We start from the raw sequence: 20,339 nt of genomic DNA, 5'->3' as shown, positions 1-20,339 counted from the left end.
GAATGCTGAACTGAACTTTACCCCCACATGACCGGGCATGGCAGCATATTTCATGTTTTAGATGCTCATTGTGTTTGATTTCTCCCCCCCCCCCCCCCCCCCACTGGGAATGGGCTTTGGCAGAGGTGGCGGGATTTTGTTAGGAGAGATTGCAAAGTATTTTCGTCCAGAACCCAAATCGATTAGTGAGAGATTTGGTTTTGGGTGCGGAGAATATCAGTTGTTATTGTTGTGTTGACTGTATAACACTGATAACTGATTTCTCCCTACAGACACGGTCTGCAAGACCGTTAGATTGCTGTCTGCAAAGCTTGGACCCACAGTGACGTCTCGATATGTGGCCAGGAATCTGCTCCGGCTGCTCACCATCTGCTACATTGGTGAGTAATTGATGGATAGTTGGCACCGAAAGGACAGGATTTTCAAATACTGAGAGAGTTTGCTGTAACAGTTGTTACATACTATATTACAGAAAACACCAAGTAACCACACTATCTATTTTCCTGGTTGAAATATGAAACAATCAACCAGTTTACACTTAAAAATAAATGTTACTGCTTTATGATAGAGATCCTATTAAATGAGGATATCCCTATTAAATCAGGGATTATATACAGTTGAAGTCAGAAGTTTACATACACTTAGGTTGGAGTCATTAAAAGTTGTTTTTCAACCACTCCACATATTTCTTTTTAACAAACTATCGTTTTGGCAAGTCGGTTAGGACATCTACTTTGTGCATGACACAAGTAATTTTTCCAACAATTATTACAGTGAGTTATAAGTGAAATAATCTGTCTGTTTCACAATTCCAGTGGGTCAGAAGTTTACATACACTAAGTAGACTGTGCCTTTAAACAGCTTGGAAAATTCCAGAAAATGATGTCATGGCTTTAGAAGCTTTTGATAGGCTAATTGACATCATTTGAGTCAATTAGAGGTGTACCTGTGGATGTATTTCAGGTCTACCTTCAAACTCAGTGCCTCTTTGCTTGACATCAGCCAAGACCTGGTTCAGTCTTGGGAGCAATTTCCAAACGCCTGAAGGTACCACGTTCATCTGTACAAACAATAGTACACAAGTATAAACACCATGGGACCACGCAGCCGTCATACTGCTCAGGAAGGAGACGCGTTCTGTCTCCTAGAGATGAACGTACTTTGGTGCGAAAAGTGCAAATCAATCCCAGAACAACAGCAAAGGACCTTGTGAAGATGCTGGAGGAAACAGGTACAAAAGTATCTATATCCACAGTAAAACGAGTCCTATATCGACATAACCTGAAAGGCCGCTCAGCAAGGAAGAAGCCACTGCTCCAAAACTGCCATAAAAAATCCAGACTACGGTTTGCAACTGCACATGGGGACAAAGATCATACTTTTGGAGAAATGTCCTCTGATCTGATGAAACAAAAATAGAACTGTTTGGCCATAATGACCAACGTTATGTTTGGAGGAAAAAGGAGGAGGCTTGCAAGCCGAAGAACACCATTCCAACCGTGAAGCACGGGGGTGGCAGCAGCATGTTGTGGGGGTGCTTTGCTGCAGGAGGGACTGGTGCACTTCACAAAATAGATGGCATCATGAGGAGGAAATTTATGTGGATATATTGAAGCAACATCTCAAGACATCAGTCAGGAATGTAAAGCTTGGTCGCAAATGGGTCTTCCAAATGGACAATGACCCCAAGGATCTTTCCAAAGTTGTGACAAAATGGCTTAAGGACAACAAAGTCAAGGTTTTGGAGTGGCCATCACAAAGCCTTGACCTCAATCCTATAGAAAATGAATGGGCAGAACTGAAAAAGTGTGTGCGAGCAAGGAGGCCTACAAACCTGACTCAGTTACACCAGCTATGTCAGGAATGGGCCAAAATTCACCCAGCTTATTGTGATCTGATTTGAAGTACCTTGGCATCATACTTGATTCCAACCTCTCTTAAAAAGCAGGTGAAAAAAGGTAATTCAAATAACCAAATTCAACCTAACTAATTTCCGATTTATACAAAATTGTTTGACTACAGAGGTAGCAAAACTGTACTTCATATCTATGATACTCCCCCACTTAACATACTGCTTAACTAGTTGGGCCCAAGCTTGCTGTACAACATTAAAACCCATTCAGTCTGTCTACAAACAGCCTCCAAGTGCTTGATAGGAAGCCCAATAGCCATCATCACTGTTGCATCCTCAGAAAGCATGAGCTCCTGAGTTGGGAAAATCTTGTGCAATACACCAATGCAGGTCTTGTATTCAAGATCCTAAATGGCATGGCTCCCCCTCCACTAAGTACTTTTGTTAAACAGAAAACCCAAACATATGGCAGCAGATCCACAAGATCCGCCATGAGAGGTGACTGTATAGTTCCCTTAAGGAAAAGCACCTTTAGTCAATCTGCTTTCTCTGTGAGAGCTTCCCATGTCTGGAATACTGTCATCAGACACACATAACTGCACCACCGATCAGACTTTCACAAAAAACATGACGACATGGCTAAAGGTCAATCAGATTTGTGAACATAATCCCTAGCTGTGTATTGCCGCTTTCCATGTTGTCTGTAGCTTGTGAGGTGTGGAAACACTTTGTCTTGTTGCTTTTTGTGCTATGTTGCTCTGTCTGCATGCTATGTCTTGCTTGTCCTATGTTGCTCTGCGTGTGCTCACTGCTCAATGATTGCAATTGTTTTTAATAACCTGCCATGGGACTGCTATTGAAAATTAGCCGGCTGGCTAAAACCGTCACTTTTACTGAAACGTTGATTAATGTGCACTGTCCCTGTAAAAATAAAAAACTCAAACAATCGACCAGATGACTAAATGGGGTCAGCCCTACTAAAATGGCACCGGGCCCTGGTAAAATAAATAGTCAACTATATAGGAAATAGGGAGCCATTTGAGATGCATAGTGAGGGCAATGAAATAAGACAGTATTACCAGGTATCCAATGCAGGGCAGGTACTGGTAGGTGAGTACAGGAAATGCATAGAGGTGTGCGATGTAGATGAAACAGTCCAGAACAGGCTTCTTCTCATACACACTGTTCATCCCAACACTCTCCAGGCTGCTCACCTCCGACACCACCGGAGCCACAAACTGGTGCTTCTCAGGGCATGGTTGGATAGAGGGAGACGAGAGAGTGCATACACTTGTTGAGGGATAAAAACTGTGACTTTTCCATTTCCAGCCGTAGGCACTATAGAATGACATACAATTGAAGTCAGAAGTTTACATACACCTTAGCCAAATACATTTAAACTCAGTTTTTCACAATTCCTGACATTTAATCCTTGTAAAAATCCCCTGTCTTAGGTCAGTTATGATCACCACTTGAAATGTGAAATGTCAGAAATGTCAGAATAATAGAGAATTTTTTGGGGATTTCTTTCATCACATTCCCAGTGGGTCAGAAGTTTACATGCTACCAAAAATACCAATTGAGTGTATTGCCTTTAAATTGTTTAACTTGGGTCAAACGTTTTGGGTAGCCTTCCACAAGCTTCCCACAGATACCACCTGGAACTTCTCCCCTGACACAGACATCTGGCACATTTTGGTCGATAGGCTGTTGGTCGAACAAGATTTTAGTCGAGCAGTGGCAAATATACAAAAAATGTATATATACATTCATGTCCGATTCATGCCTGTCTCAGTGGACTAATCCATTTGGAGGCTGCAGGGATGGCACACATGTATACCAGTAGTACATTTACCATTAATTACCAGAATGTATAATCTATGATATTTGTTTGGTTACTGTAATTTCTGTTCATGCATTCAATATATTATTATTCCAGTCTTACCGTTGTCATTGTAGGAGTGGACATGCTGTTTGCCGAGCGCACAACCTAGGCTACAGTTTTGGTTTATTTCATTCCATTTATGAGTTGTCAATTTATTCATTGTCTTTGTTTGGAGCGCTCCTGTCAATCTTGAGGAAGGGCAGGCACCTGATTCTGCATAGAAGTAAGCCTAGGTTACCTGGCCTGCGTGCAATTGTAGGCTTATAATGTGCCCATTTGGGGATCTGATAGTATTTCTGATTGTCTTAACTCACCATCACTGGGCAGTTTCTCAAAGTATTTTTTTCTTTGCCTCGAACAGCAAGTATACAAAGTCTGTTTTTACATCCATTGAGAATGACAATAGTTCCTCAACAGAGCCTCAACAGAGCCAACTCTTTCCCTTTCGATAACCAATCAGCATGAAAGGGGAAAAAAATGTAATTCTCTGATCTGGTGGGAACGTCATCAAAAAGGCCTAACTGATTACTTCTTATCCCTTGTGCAAATAGCCTACAGATCTGTCTGTCTGGAGCTCACTGACGTGGGAAACTTTGAAGGCCCAGAATAAAAAATATATCAAATAAAAACGTTTCTACAACTGCTTGCAGTTTTGTGCCAACCTGGATACGAAGGAGATCCTGAGTGCCAACAGCTTTATGCTATGGAGGGACAACATACTCTATCGTGAATAGATCCGGCTACTTCACAAAATAACTCTAACCCGACAAAAGAAAGACACAGACGATTTACTTACCTTTGAAGTAGAGGCTAATGCTCTTGCCGGAAACCATGCAACACTTGCAACCATGCAACCATGCAACCATGCAACACACTGAGGTGGAGCTTGGATTTAGTCCGAGTGAAATTCTCATGATCCAAGGCGAGAACAAGGCACTAACAGCCAAAGTAAAAATCCTCTATTTGAACATGGATTGTCTACTCAGGGAAAGCAGGGTGATGAGGGGGTCGCTACTAGACATACAAGCGTAGCATGCAAGAAAATCTAATATTTTCTGGGATTCCTGAGGACGCATCCAATAATCCAGAGGGAGCAATCAGAGTTCATGCAGTCCACCTTAACTTTCTCTAGAGACTAAACCAGGTCGATTTCTATCAAGTGCACAGTCTTGGAGCTTCAAGACCAAGGATCCCCATCCTATCATCGCAAAATTTGAACACTACCAATAAAAGAAGCTGATCAAAAGCAGGGGAAGGGAGCTTAAAGGGACCAAATTCGGTCTCAATTACAAATTTCCCCTGGAGAGAAACGAACGTTGCAAGAGGCTGTGTCTTGTACAGAGGCAACAGAGGGAGAGGAGTAAGTGTGCCTTTCTCATTGTGGATTAACTCTTTTATAGACGGACAGCTTTTCCAAGACAGTTCCATAACACCATGGCTGTACTAAACTCTATGGGGACTTCAGGTTACAGAAAAAAATGATGGGTGCTGGAAAATATCAGAACAAAATGAAGTTGTATGCGTGCACAAACACACTCGATTACAAATGCGTACGTGCACACACACGCCATCTCTCTTCTATCCCTCTCTCCTCTATTGTCCAACTTTTCTATAATTTTTTTGTCTGTCTTGATCTTTTGTATGTCTTTGTCTACATGTTTATCTATGTTTACAACAAGCAATGGGAAGATATCAGAACAGGGACGTTGGGGAATAATACCAGCTTGTACGGGATACATTTGTACTGTAGTGAAGCCGTCTCTATCGTAATGCAATGTCTCTTTCATAATCATGTGAAACGTCAGTTACTATGAAAATGCTGGGATGTGTTTTTCTATGAGAATGATGTTTAATGTAACTATGATGCAACTATAATGTTGATATAGATTACAATTAACATCCTGAATATGAAGGCTATACTCACTCACTTCATGTTACACTCAACCATGCAAATTGGTTGGGTAATTATTTATTTATCACACATTTTAGTCTTATCCAGACATCACTCTCACGAAATCACATCCAATATTATACACATCAACCTACTCAAATCTACTACACACATAATATCCTGACTCAATTTTCTAACATCTGTGGCATTGGCAAACAGGCAAGGGAATATATATATATATGTATATTTTTAAACACCAGTTGGTTTGTGCATATTGCTAGAACCTGTTTCTTGAATACTAAACATCAGACTAGGAAAAAGAGGAGGAAGGGAAGCGCTACTAAGGTACACAATAATATATTTTGGTAGATAGAAGGTGCTCTTTGGTAAAATTGGTAAATTGGTCATCAAAAAGAAAGAAGGACCAAGGCACTCTTCATACAATTCATTAAAATGACTTTATTAGTATGGCATGTTCAATAGAAACAAAGTTTTTTTTAAACCGCTGCGTTTCGGCTGCATGGCCTTCATCAGGGAGTACAAAAAAAATAATACAATGTCCTCTTTTGAACAGCTTTTCCAATTAGCCCTAATTGGAAGAGGGAGTGGTTACAAAATTGATTAGACACACCTAGTAAGCAATACTATACACATTAAAAGGTGAAATACTGTAGCTATGTTATCATAAAAATACAACTCCAAGCTAGAAGTATCAGAACACTTAAAAAGGTAGTTCTAACCTTAAATATGACTGGGAGAAGTGCCAAGAATAAGAAAGCAATATATTCCATAGTACACTAGAACACAGCAAAACATGAACAGCAACAGTCTAAACATAGCTGAGGGCAATTGAGCAAAATGTCAGACATTTGAGCAAATTGAGCAAAAAATCGGACATTTTAAATCTCTATTTTTGACCGTCGTAATACCTCTAATGGTAGTAACTTTACGAGCACTATTTATGGTGAATGTAGACTGAGAATAGTATCTAGTTATGGTAAAGGGGGGAAATAAGTATAGCCAGTTATAATTGTAACGGCTTAGCCGATTTTTATAAGAAAAGACAATCAGTCTTTACATGGCTAAAAGAGAAGGAATATAACATACTGTTTACAGGAAACTCCCTCTACATCCTTAGATGAAGTTGTGTGGAAAAAGGAATGGGGGGTGAAATAATTTCTGTCATGGACAAAGGAACTCAAAAGTTGTGATATTAATAAAAAAATGTAGATCCGAATGTGCAAACAGTCTGGAATGATTTGCAAGGAAGATGGACCTTTTTTAAATATGCAAGTGGATGGAAAAACAGATTTGGCTCTTTAATCTAAATGATCAAATTCAGGATGATCCATAATTCTTTGAAAATATTTATACCAATTTATTGAATTTACAAGCAACATGCGATCAAATCATTATGATGGCAGACTATAACACAGTATTAAGTACCTCAATGGACCATAAATTAAATCACTCTACAAACTATCATCACCATGCCCTTAAGGAAATCACAAATATTATGGACACATTAGAAATAGTGGCGCCGACAGATGGCCGCCTCGCTTCGCGTTTCTAGGAAACTATGCAGTATTATTTCTTACAATGTTACACCAGAAAATCTTAGGTTTTATTACATACAGTCGGGAGGAACTATTGGATATAAGAGCAACGTCAACTCACCAACATTACGACCAGGAATACGACTTTCCTGAAGCGGATCCTCTGTTTGGTCTACTACCCAGGACAATGGATCGGATCCCAGCCGGCGACCCAAAACAACGGCGCCGTAGAAGGGGCAGACGGAGCGGTCTTCTGGTCAGGCTCCGTAGACGGGCACATCGCGCACCGCTCCCGAGCATACTACTCGCCAATGTCCAGTCTCTTGACAACAAGGTAGACGAAATCCGAGCAAGGGTAGCATTCCAGAGAGACATCAGAGACTAACGTTCTTTGTTTCACGGAAACATGGCTCACTCGAGACACGCTATCTGAGTCGGTACAGCCACCTGGTTTCTTCACGCATCGCGCCAACAGAAACAAGCATCTCTCTGGTAAGAAGAAGGGCGGGGGTGTATGCCTTATGATTAACGAGACGTGGTGTGATCATAACAACATACAGGAACTCAAGTCCTTTTGTTCACCTGACTTAGAATTCCTCACAATCAAATGCTGACCACATTATCTACCAAGAGAATTCTCTTCGATCATAATCACAGTCGTGTATATTTCCCTCCAAGCAGACACATTGACGGCCCTGAAAGAACCTCATCCCACTCTATATAAACCTGAAACCACTTATCCTGAGGATGCATTTATTGTAGCTGGGGATTTTAACAAGGCTAATCTGAAAACAAGGCTCCCCAAATTCTATCAGCATATCGATTGTGCTACCAGGGCTGGCAAAACTCTAGACCATTGTTATTCTAATTTCCGCGACGCATATAAGGCCCTCCCCCACCCTCCCTTTGGAAAAGCTGACCACGACTCCATTTTGTTGCTCCCAGCATATAGACAGAAACTAAAACAGGAAGCACCCGTGCTCAGGTCTGTTCAACGCTGGTCCGACCAATCGGATTCCACGCTTCAAGATTGCTTCGATCACGTGGACTGGGATATGTTACGCATTGAGGCGAACAACAACATTGACGAATACGCTGATTCGGTGAGCGAGTTTATTAGCAAGTGCATCGGTGATGTTGTACCCACATTCTATTAAAACATTCCCCAACCAGAAACCGTGGATTGATGGCAGCATTCGCGCAAAACTGAAAGCGCGAACCATTGCTTTTAGTCAGGGCAAGGTGACCGGAAACATGACCGAATACAAACAGTGTAGCTATTCACCCCGCAAGGCAGTCAAACTAGCTAAGCGTCAGTATAGAGACAAAGTGGAGTCGCAATTCAACGGCTCAGACACGAGAGGTATGTGGCAGGGTCTACAGTCAATCACGGACTACAAAAGAAAAAACAGCCCCGTCGCGTACCACGATGTCTTGCTCCCAGACATACTAAACAACTTTTTTGCTCGCTTTGAGGACAATACAGTGTCACTGACACGGCCCTCTACCAAAACCTGCGGGTTCTCCTTCACTGTAGCCAACGTGAGTAAAACATTTAAACGTGTTAACCCTCGCAAGGCTGCAGGCCCAGACGGCATCCCCGGCCGCGTCCTCAGAGCATGCGCAGACCAGCTGGCTGGTGTGTTTACAGACATATTCAATCAATCCTTATCCCAGTCTGCTGTTCCCACATGCTTCAAGAGGGCCACCATTGTTCCTGTTCCCAAGAAAGCTAAGGTAACTGAGCTAAATGACTACCGCCCTTTAGCACTCACTTCCGTCATCATGAAGTGCTTTGAGAGACTAGTCAAGAACCATATCACCTCCATCCTACCTGACACCCTAGACCCACTCCAATTTGCTTACCGCCCCAATAGGTCCACAAACGACGCAATTGCCGTCACACTGCACACTGCCCTAACCCATCTGGACAAGAGGAATACCTATGTAAGAATGCTGTTCATCGATTACAGCTTAGCATTTAACACCATAGTACCCTCCAAACTCGAGACCCTGGGTCTCGACCCCACCCTGTGCAACTGGGTCCTGGACTTCCTGACGGGCCTCCCCCAGGTGGTGAGGGTAGGTAACAACATCTCCACCCTGCTGATCCTCAACACTGGGGCCCCACAGGGGTGAGTTCTGAGCCCTCTCCTGTACTCCCTGTTCACCCACGACTGCGTGGCCATGCACGCCTCCAACTCAATCATCAAGTTTGCGGACGACACTACAGTGGTAGGCTTGATTACCAACAATGACGAGACGGCCTACAGGGAGGAGGTGAGGGCCCTCGGAGTGTGGTGTCAGGAAAATAACCTCACACTCAACGTCAACAAAACAAAGGAGATGATTGTGGACTTCAGGAAACAGCAGCGGGAGCAGCCCCCTATCCACATCGACGGGACAGTAGTGGAGAGGGTAGTACGTTTTAAGTTCCTCGGCGTACACATCACGGACAAACTGAATTGGTCCACCCACACAGACAGCGTTGTGAAGAAGGCGCCGCAGCGCCTCTACAACCTCAGGAGGCTGAAGAAATTCGGCTTGTCACCAAAAGCACTCACAAACTTCTACAGATGCACAATCGAGAGCATCCTGTCGGGCTGTATCACCGCCTGGTACGGCAACTGCTACGCACACAACCGTAAGGCTCTCCAGAGGGTAGTGAGGTCTGCACAACGCATCACTGGGGGCAAACTACCTGCCCTCCAGGACACCTACACCACCCGATGTCACAGGAAGGCCATAAAGATCATCAAGGACAACAACCACCCGAGCCACTGCCTGTTCACCCCGCTATCATCCAGAAGGCGAGGTCAGTACAGGTGCATCAAAGCAGGGACCGAGAGACGGAAAACAGCTTCTATCTCAAGGCCATCAGACTGTTAAACAGCCACCACTAACATCGAGTGGCTGCTGCCAACATACTGACTCAACTCCAGCTCACTTTAATAATGGAAATTGATGGAAATTGATCAAAAATGTATCACTAGCCACTTTAAACAATGCCACTTAATATAATGTATATGTATATACTGTACTCTATATCATCTACTGCATCTTGCCATCTTTATGTAATACATGTATCACTAGCCACTTTAAACTATGCACTTTTATGTTTACATACCCTACATTGCTCATCTCATATGTATATACTGTACTCGATACCATCTACTGCATCTTGCCTATGCCGTTCTGTACCATCACTCATTCATATATCTTTATGTACATATTCTTTATCCCTTTACACTTGTGTGTATAAGGTAGTAGTTGTGGAATTGTTAGGTTAGATTACTCGTTGGTTATTACTGCATTGTCGGAACTAGAAGCACAAGCATTTCGGTACACTCGCATTAACATCTGCTAACCATGTGTATGTGACAAATAACATTTGATTTGATTTGGGTATAATGTTAAACAGTGTTCTATTGAATCTACCACTCTGTGTTCTGTCCTCAGGTTCCCCAGTGGAGTGCAGACACGTTCGGCTGTGTGTCTGAAGACTCATCTGTCTGCGCATCGGCAGGGAGATGGTGCAGCAACACATGGTAGAAACCCTGAAACGCTTCTTCACTGTCTTCTCCCTGCTGCAGTGCCTACAGGGACAGGGAAACACTGGCCTTCCTGGAAGGTAGGCATTCTGACACTATATATTAAACACAAAAACGTTTTAAGTGAAGTTAGGCTGGTTAAAAGCTAGGAAATTCAAATATGTCAGTTTTGATATGAGCTCAGTCTCCTAACGTATGTTAAGTTGTGAGACTTTTAAAAATTATTTAATTCCATTGAGCTGTCCTCTGTGTGGCGCAGATGGAGAGCTACCCCTGCAGGGAGGTGGGAGAATGCATCCTGCTGGATGTGTGTACGCCGGAGGGGTCGGAGGTGACGTGTGAGCTGGGGGTTCTGGAGGAGCTGCAGGCCGTGTTTAACCCTGAGATGGCATACGCCTCCCACATCCCCTTCTACTGTCTTCGTAGGTGAGACACACGCGCGCACACACACACACAATTTCATAAATGCATACAATCCAGTTTAAAATCTGAATTATATATGTTCCTTACACAGTTGAAGTCGGACATTTACATACACTTAGGTTGCAGTCATTAACTTGTTTTTCAACCACTCCACAAATTTCTTGTTAACAAACTATTGTTTTGGCAAGTCGGTTAGATCATCTACTTTGTGCATAACACAATACATTTTTCCAACAATTGTGTAAAGACAGATTATTTCACTTATAATTCACTACATCACAATTCCAGTGGGTCAGACGTTTACATACACTAAGTAGACTGTGCCTTTTTAAACAGCTTGGAAAATTCCAGAAAATGTCATGGCTTTAGAAGCTTCGGATAGGCTAATTGACATAATTTCAGTCAATTGGAGGTGTACCTGTGAATGAATTTCAAGGCCTACCTTCAAACTCAGTGCCTCTTTGCTTGACATCATGGGTAATCAAAATAAATCAGCAGAGACCTCAGAAAAAAATGGTAGACCTCCACAAGTCTGGTTCATCCTTTGGAGCAATTTCCAAACGCCTGAAGTTACCACGTTCACATGTACAAACAATAGTACGCAAGTATAAACACCATGGGACCATGGGACATGTTCTGTCTCCTAGAGATGAATGTACTTTGGTGTGAAAAGTGCAAATCAATCCCAGAACAACAGCAAAGGACCTTGTGAAGATGCTGGAGGAAACAGGTACAAATGTATCTATATCCACAGTAAAACTGTCACGTTCCTGACCTTGTTTTCCTTTTATATTGTTGTGTTTAGTGGGTCAGGACGTGAGCTGGGTGGGCAGTCTGTGTTGTTTGTTCTATGTTAAGTGTCAGGTTTAATTGACCTTGTATGGCTCTCAATCAGAGGCAGGTGTTTTCGTTTTCCTCTGATTGAGAGACATACATAGGGAGGTTGTTTCACATTGTTTGTCGTGGGTGGTTGTCTCCTGTGTCTGTATGTATGTTCGTGCCACACGGGACTGTAGCGTTTGTTTGTAGTCGTGTACCTGTTCGTGCGTTCTTCATGTTGTATGTAAGTTCCATGTTCAGGTCTGTCTACGTCGTGTTTGTTATTTTGTAATTTTCAAGTGTTTTCGTGTTCGTTTCGTAATTCAATAAATATCAGTTATGTCATCATACCTCGCTGCACATTGGTCTTCAGATCCCTCTCTCCTCTCCTCGTCCGAGGAGGAGGAGGAATTAGAGAATCGTTACAAAAACGAGTCCTATATCGACATAACCTGAAAGGCCGCTCAGCAAGGAAGAAGCCACTGCTCCAAAACCGTCACAAAAAAGCCAGACTACGGTTTGCAACTGCACATGGGGACAAAGATCGTACTTTTTGGAGAAATGTCCTCTGGTCTGATGAAACAAAAATAGAACTGTTTGGTCATAATGACCATCGTTATGTTTGGAGGAAAAAGGGGGAGCCGAAGAACACCATCCCAACCGTGAAGCGCGGGGGTGGCAGCAGCATGTTGTGGGGGTGCTTTGCTGCAGGAGGGACTGGTGCACTTCACAAAATAGATGTCATCATGAGGCAGGAAAATTATGTGGTTATATTGAAGCATCATCTCAAGACATCAGTCAGGAAGTTAAAGCTTGGTCGCAAATGGGTCTTCCAAATCGACAATGGCCCCAAGCATACTTCCTAAATTGTGGCAAATTGGCTTAAGGACAACAAAGTCAAGGTATTAGAGTGGCCATCACAACGCCCTGACCTCAATCCTATAGAAAATTGTGTGGGCAGAACTGAAAAAGCGTGTGCGAGCAAGGAGGCCTACAAACCTTACTCAGTTACACCAGCTCTGTCAGGAGGAATGGGACAAAATTCACCCAACCTATTGTGGGAAGCTTGTGGAAGGCTACCCAAAACGTTTGACTCAAGTCAAACAATTTAAAGGCAATGCTACCAAATACTAATTCAGTGCATGTAATCTTCTGACCCACTGGGAATGTGATGAAAGAAATAAAAGCTGAAATAAATAATTCTCTCTCTACTATTATTCTGACATTTCACATTCTTAAAATAAAGTGGTGATCCTAACTGACCTAAGACAGGGAATTTTTACTAGGATTAAATGTCAGGAATTGTGAAAAACTGAGTTTAAATGTATTTGGCTAAGGTGAATGTAAACTACCGACTTCAACTGTATGTCCTTGATGGTTGTCAAAGCATTGTGTCCTTTGGCCCTCCCAGATGATGTAGCGATCCATAAGCTGGTTTCCAACCATGAGCTGGTCTGGAGGTTGGCCCAGTCCTACCACTCCAGTGTGAGTCCTGGCAGTCCTGATGCCACCCCACCAGCAGGGTCCAAGGAGATGCCCCCCACCACCTGCTCCATTGTCCCCTCCCCTGGTTTGAGACGCCATGTGGGTCGCAGCCCCTTCCCTGCCCCCTACAGCTCCTCCACGCCCCTGGGCTCAGACACTCTCCCAGAGTCAGGTACCTTTGGCAGCCATCTGGTGGGCAACCGCATCCAGGTGGCCTGGGACTCTGAGCCGGGGGGTGGGAGCCCCAACCTAGGCTCATTAGACAACTGGGGCCACCCCCGGCCTAGTCATACTCAGCCTGTCATCTCGTCTGCCTCCACCTTCACCACTCCATCCCTAGGCCCCTCCTCCTGGGTGGTGGGTCCTACCCCAGAGGACAGCGCTCTGAAACAGGAGCTCCATCGCAGTGGCCGCTCCCTGCAGGGCAACTGGCTGGCCTGCTGGCAGTATGAGATCGGTCTCAAACAGCAGGATCCCCACTTCGACATCCACCAGATCCGCCAGCATAGCTTCCTGGACCATTCGGGCATGGCGAAGTGTTTGGCTCCGCTTGCTGGGGAGGACTACTTCCTGTCTGGTAGCACGGACAAGACAGTGAAGCTGTGGCGCCTCTATAACCACGGCGACGTCACACGGGAGGTGGAGCCAAGGCTGACCTACACGGATCATAAGAAGTCTGTGTTCTATGTTGGCCAACTGGAGGCGCTCCAGGAGGTGGTCAGCTGTGATGGCACCGTGCACCTCTGGGACCAGTTCACAGGTCAGTGGGGAGGAGACGTGTTCAGTTGATTCTCTGCTTCTGTTTTGTTGGAGTACACAGAATGTTTTTCATTTAACTGAGTGATTTTATTTTAATTCCACTACATATTTAATTATAATAAGAAATGAGGTAAATAAAATGTGAAAGTTTCCGAACATACATAATATATTGGGAAATAAAGCTCTCCTCTTCCTGTGTGTGTCCAGGTGAACAGATCTGCTCCTATGAGGCCCTGGATGGGAAGATCCCCATCACAGCAGTGACCACCATGCCTGCTCCTCACTGTAGTGTAGTGTTTGGCAGTGCAGACTCTCCTCCGTTTCATCGACCCAGGCCTGCAGGTACCTACCAAACCCAGAGAAAAACTACCCTGCTCACTCCCCTATTTAGTCTCCAACCTTTTTATGCTAATCTAGTGGTCTGGTCAAAAGTAGTGCACTATGTAAGGGATAGGGTGCCATTTGGGGCGGTACCATGCTTTTCTAACTTATTATCCCATGTTATTTATCAGTGTAATGGAATAGAATAGCTTTTTCCTATTGCTTCTAATCTTCCTATTCTTGGCCTGCCTGACATGCCAGAGTCAATGCTCTTCCCTTAAATATAGAACATAAATATAATTTATATACAGTACCAGTCAAACGTTTGGACACACCTACTCATTAATTGCTGATTGAATTTATAATTGCTGCAGTTAATTGCTGATTTCTGAGGCTGGCAACTCTAATGAACTTATCCTCCGCAGCAGAGCTAACGGCTGGCGTACCACAACGTGAGTGCCGGTCTGATCCGCTACCTGGCCTTGAGCCCTGGAGGGCGCACCGTGGCTACAGGCTTCTCCTCTGGCTTCATCGTGCTGCTAGACGCACGCACAGGCCTGGTGCTGAGAGGCTGGCCCGCTCACGAGGGAGACATCCTGCAGATTAAGAGGTGTTTGTGTGTGTGTGTGTGGGGGGGGGGTTGGGTAGGTGTGTGTTCAGTGTCTGCACGTGCATGTTTTTGGTAATTTCACACTGACTATTGCTAGAGCAGTGGTTTCAAATCAATACGGATTCATGTTCCCGTTGGATAGTGATCTTTTTTTACTGTGGTTCACCAGCGGCATAAACAATGGATATTGAGGGATATAAAGTGAACCTTGTCTCCTAGCATTGACTGCTCCCACTCTCTCACACAGTCAGTTATTTGGCCTGTAGAGCTTTGTTACATAATGGGCCTTTTCCCATCAACATGTTTCTGCTGCTAGACATGCTGGCTGCATCAGTGTAATGGAATAGAATAGCTCAAATGCCACTCTATTCTCTCCCTTTGGGCCCTGGTCAGAAGTAGTGCACTATACAGGGAATAGGATGCCATTTCAGACGCAGACACTATCTCTGGCCAGTCAGTCCTTCACATGTTCCTCTCAGGGGAGTATGTAGGGCTCTAAAATGTTCAGCAGTCAGTCAGCTGATAAACACGAGGCAGAGTTGCAGCTTATTGTTTTATTCTGCTATTCCATATTGGTGGTGGTGGTGAAATTTTAACGTGAGTCAAGTGACAGTTGTACCCAGAGGGTTTGTTCAGAAGTAGTCAACAAAGCACTAAAGCTGAGCAAACTTGACTTAACCCTGATTGGTGGGGTCAAGGATTGTGTCTCTGGCTTTAGAGGCTCAAGTTCAGGTAAATATGGACAGGAGTTACTCATTATAAAGGCTATACTGAGTCTCACTGGTCCATCCAGAAATGACCTAGACTCCTCATTGCTGAAATATTTATGGATTACTCTGTCAGTTCTCCCATGTTTGAGGTGGGCCACTGAAGATTGTATCCCCTATCATCGTCAAGCCTATCGCCAACTTTTTTAACCTGTCTCTCCTTTCTGGAGAGGTTCCCATTGCTTGGAAGGCAGCCACGGTTTGTCCTTTATTTAAAGCGGGAGATAAAGCTGATCCTTACAGTTAAAGGCCTATTTCTATTTTGCCCTGTTCATCACAAGTGTTGGAAAAACTTGTAAATAATCAACTGACTGGCTTTCTTGATGTCTATAGTATTCTCTCTGGTATGCAATCTAGTTTCCGCTCGGGTTATGGATGTGTCACTGCAACCTTAAAGGTCCTCAATGATGTCACCATTGCCCTTGATTCTAAGCAATGTTGTGCTGCTATTTTTATTGACTTGGCCAAAGCTTTTGATACGGTAGACCATTCCATTCTTGTGGGTCGGCTAAGGATTATTGGTCTCTCCTGAGGGGTCTTTGGCCTGGTTTGCTAACTACCTCTCTCAAAGAGTGCAGTGTATAAAGTCATAAAATCTGCTGTCTCAGCCACTGCCTGTCACCAGAGGTGTACCCCAATGTTCGATCCTTGGCCTACGCTCTTCTCAATTTACATCAAGAATGTAGCTCAGGCAGTAGGAAGCTCTCTCATCCATTTATATGCAGATGATACAGTCTTATACTCAGCTGGCCCCTCTCTGGATGTTGTGTTAAATGCTCTACAACAAAGCTTTCTTAGTGTCCAACAAGCTTTCTCTGCCCTTAACCTTGTTTCTGAACACCTCCAAAACAAAGGTAATGTGGTTTGGTAAGAAGAATGACCCTCTCCCCACAGGTGTGATTACTACCTCTGAGGGTTTAGAGCTTGAGGTAGTCACTTCATACAAGTACTTGGGAGTATGGCTAGACGGTACACTGTCCTTCTCTCAGCACATATCAAAGCATCAGGCTAAAGTTAAATCTAGGCTTGGTTTCTTCTATCGTAATCGCACCTCTTTCACCCCAATTGCCGAACTAACCCTGATTCAGATGACCATCCTACCCATGCTAGATTACGGAGACATAATTTATAGATCGTCAGGTAAGGGTGCTCTCGAGCGACTAGATGTTCTTTACCATTCGGCCATCAGATTTGCCACCAATGCTCCTTATAGGACACATCACTGCACTGGATACTCCTCTGTAAACTGGTCATCTCTGTATTCAAAGACTCAATCATGGACACTTACTGACAGTTGTGGCTGCTTTGTGTGATGTATTATTGTCTCTACCTTCTTGCCCTTTGTGCGGTTTGTACCATGTTTTGTGCTACTACCATGTTGTGTTTCTTCCATGTTGTTGTGTTGCTACCATGCTGTCTTGTCATATGTTGCTGCCTTGCTATGTTTTTGTCTTAGGTCTCTCTTTATGTAGTGTTGTGTTTTCTCTCATGTCGTGATGTGTGTTTTGTCCTATATTTATATTATATTTATTTATTATTTTTAATCCCAGCCCACATCTCCGCAGGAGGCCTTTTGCCTGTTGGTAGGCCATCATTATAAATAAGAATTTGTTCTAAACTGACTTGCCTAGTTAAATAGGTTAAATTAAATAAAAAATAAAAAATGTGTAATGTCCTGGCAAAGAATATACAAGTGCTCTTTTTAATCCAGTTATGTCAGGGTGAGCGCATGGGTGTGTGGGTGTGAGCGTGGGTTGGTGTGGGTGTTTGTGAGTGTACACACACATGATGCTCTCTGACTGTGGTCTCCTGTGTGTTTTGCGGGCTGCTGAGGGAAACCTGGTCATCAGTTTGTACACTGATCACACTCTGACTGTGTGGAAAGACCTGGAGCACAAGCCCCTCCACCAGTACAAGTGACCCTCCAACCCGGTCCATGCCTTCGACCTGTACGGGGCAGAGTTCGTGGCGGGCACCGTGGCCAACAAGATAAGGGTGTACTCCATGATGAACATCTCTGCCAGCCCAGCCAGCAGCACCAAGCTCAGCTTGGAGAACCTTCGTGGAACCCTCACCAGCCTTGCTGTGCTACCCACCAAGAGGCTCCTGCTGCTGGGTTCAGAGAATGGGGCCATCAGGCTGCTAGCTTAGGGGCTAACGTATAACAAACTGCCTCAGCTAGCTATAGACTCTGCTGTTGACTTTTGCTGAAGGTGTCCTATTCCTAAAGCGTGTTGCCTGTATCCTGAGCCTCTCTCCGCTCCTCCCCGTGTGGGATCGAGGCTAGACCCGCTGATGAGGCAAGTGGTGAGGTCCTCAAAACGTGTTTTTACTACGGAGAGAGAGGACTACTTAAAGACTACTTATATGAGCCTCAAACTGAGAGGACTTTGCCAGTCAGATCTGCTATAGTCAACGACCAAAATAAAGATGTAGTTTTGTATCACTCATTCGAGGATAGGTCTACCGTATGGGGCAACTAAACACTTGATTATGACTTTTATCATTTATCTATAGATCCTATATTATGAATAAGATTCTTATCCTTGACTCGGTCAATATTATTTTCAAAAGGAACTGCTCAGGAAGGTGGAGCATGGCTCTGATGTAGTGTTGGTACTTTCCAAATAGATGCATACCTATCAACCAACACCAAAAAGACTGATTCACATTTCACACACCCACACCTGTGATTATCTCCCTGACATTAGATCACACCATGTATCAGATGCACTGAATAACTATGCTGTATTTCTAGATGAGAAAAAACTAAAAATACATTTTAAGTCTGTTTTCCATGTCTTTCTAAAGAAGTAATGCTTTATCTCACCGTACATTGTTTCTAAATTGTAAAAAATAAACCAACACAAGACCATTTGATTTTACAAGTGTTAATGCATCTACTTAATGCAGACAAGCTGAAGGCTTGACAAGAGGGATGGCAGAGTCACGATGTGATTCTTCAACCTGTAACTGCTGTGTGCCAAGGTCACATGGTCAGATCCTACTGCACAATAAGGAGCGCCATTTATCAAGCTATTCTCGATCACATTTTAAGATTATTTTACAATTTAATGGTTTAATATTAGCGTTGTTAACATTTCTTTTGAATAATTCTGAACCATGGTTGCCGATTAGAAATAATCAGTTTGTAGGCCTAATTAAAGAAAGGTTGTTTTTATGTAATGTATCATGATGAAACCCACTCAGACATTAAGCAAGCAATGTGTTTGGACTCTAATTTGTCCATTACATCGACTGGCATAGGAACAAAGAATCCAAGTCAAGACCCAATTGACTTTTGTATTGTAATAACTATGCCTTATATGTAATCACAAATTGGCAGTATAAGAAAAATAATGGCAAGAAAAAGCCAGTGTATGTACCTTGTTATCCTGAATGGGATGCTTATCTCTTCCACCATAACACCTGTTGCCAAAGTTTTCACTCCTGTTCTTAGTCAATCTTCAAGACAGTCTACTCTGCTCTCAAGGGTGTCTGTGCTCCTCTGCACTTTTATGATGTGCATTACCATCCATGACCTCAACACAATATAGTCTTTTGGAGAGAAACGTCAACCTTGGCTCATCCAGTTGTTTAACAGGCCACAAGGGTCACCATGTTCCCACGAGGCTCGCTCCTCTGATTTTTTTATGGTTCCTGTGACTTTTGTATTGTCTAATAATCAAAAATTTACTTTGTTTTCAAAAGGAATTAAGTAACACCTTGATAATCAGAACTGGTCAAACTGATGTCCATTACAACATTTTGATGAGAGAAGTACTCATTTTATTTAACAGGTTTAATAAAATATGACCTACACAATGTGCTTGTTTCAGGTTTTTACATGAGTCAGAAATGTTTGTATAATGTCAGTCCTCACCAAATCCTCCTCTCTTATTCTCCTCTCTGTTGCAAGCAACTCAGAGAGCGCAATATTTAGGGTTCTTATTGGACCAAGTCCCCTCCTGATGTTTTTTAGAAAAATGTCTGTCAGCACAGCTGCAGTCATGTGATCTAGATACCATAGATACCACCTACTGTTTATTGTTGAGTGGTAAAAAGTTTTGTCTATTATGCAGTGTATCTACGTTCAGTTTCTACCCATCCAATCAGTCTAATGCCAATTTTGTCAGGTTTGTAGTTGCTTCATACCAGGTTTGGAGTTGCTTCAAGTTTCAGGCTGTCAGGCTCACTGTTTGACCCCTGAATCGGTCTCAATATTTACATTTACAAACAGGTAGTGACATATATGAAGCACAGATCAATAAAAGTTGAAATTTAACAGACTGCTGAGCAACTCCTAGTCTTTTGCAAAGGAAGAATTCTGCTATTACACATTCAGTGTGTGTGTGTCTCTTTAGACAGGATAGCAGGTTTTCCATCTTAATTTTGTCAAGGTAAGAACGGACATTTGGGA

The 20,339-nt window shown here is 43.3% G+C and overlaps 1 pseudogene; it reads left to right on the top strand.

The window, feature by feature from the left end:
- The window catches only part of LOC139548467 (WD repeat-containing protein 81-like), a 39,109-nt pseudogene that overhangs the window by 17,672 nt on the left and 1,098 nt on the right, over window positions 1–20,339 (top strand).

This window comes from Salvelinus alpinus, chromosome 21, assembly GCF_045679555.1.
Source record: "Salvelinus alpinus chromosome 21, SLU_Salpinus.1, whole genome shotgun sequence".
In the NCBI taxonomy this organism is placed as follows: Eukaryota; Metazoa; Chordata; class Actinopteri; order Salmoniformes; family Salmonidae; genus Salvelinus; species Salvelinus alpinus.
Note: the sequence above shows the minus strand (reverse complement) of the source record. Positions and strands in the feature narration are given on the sequence as shown.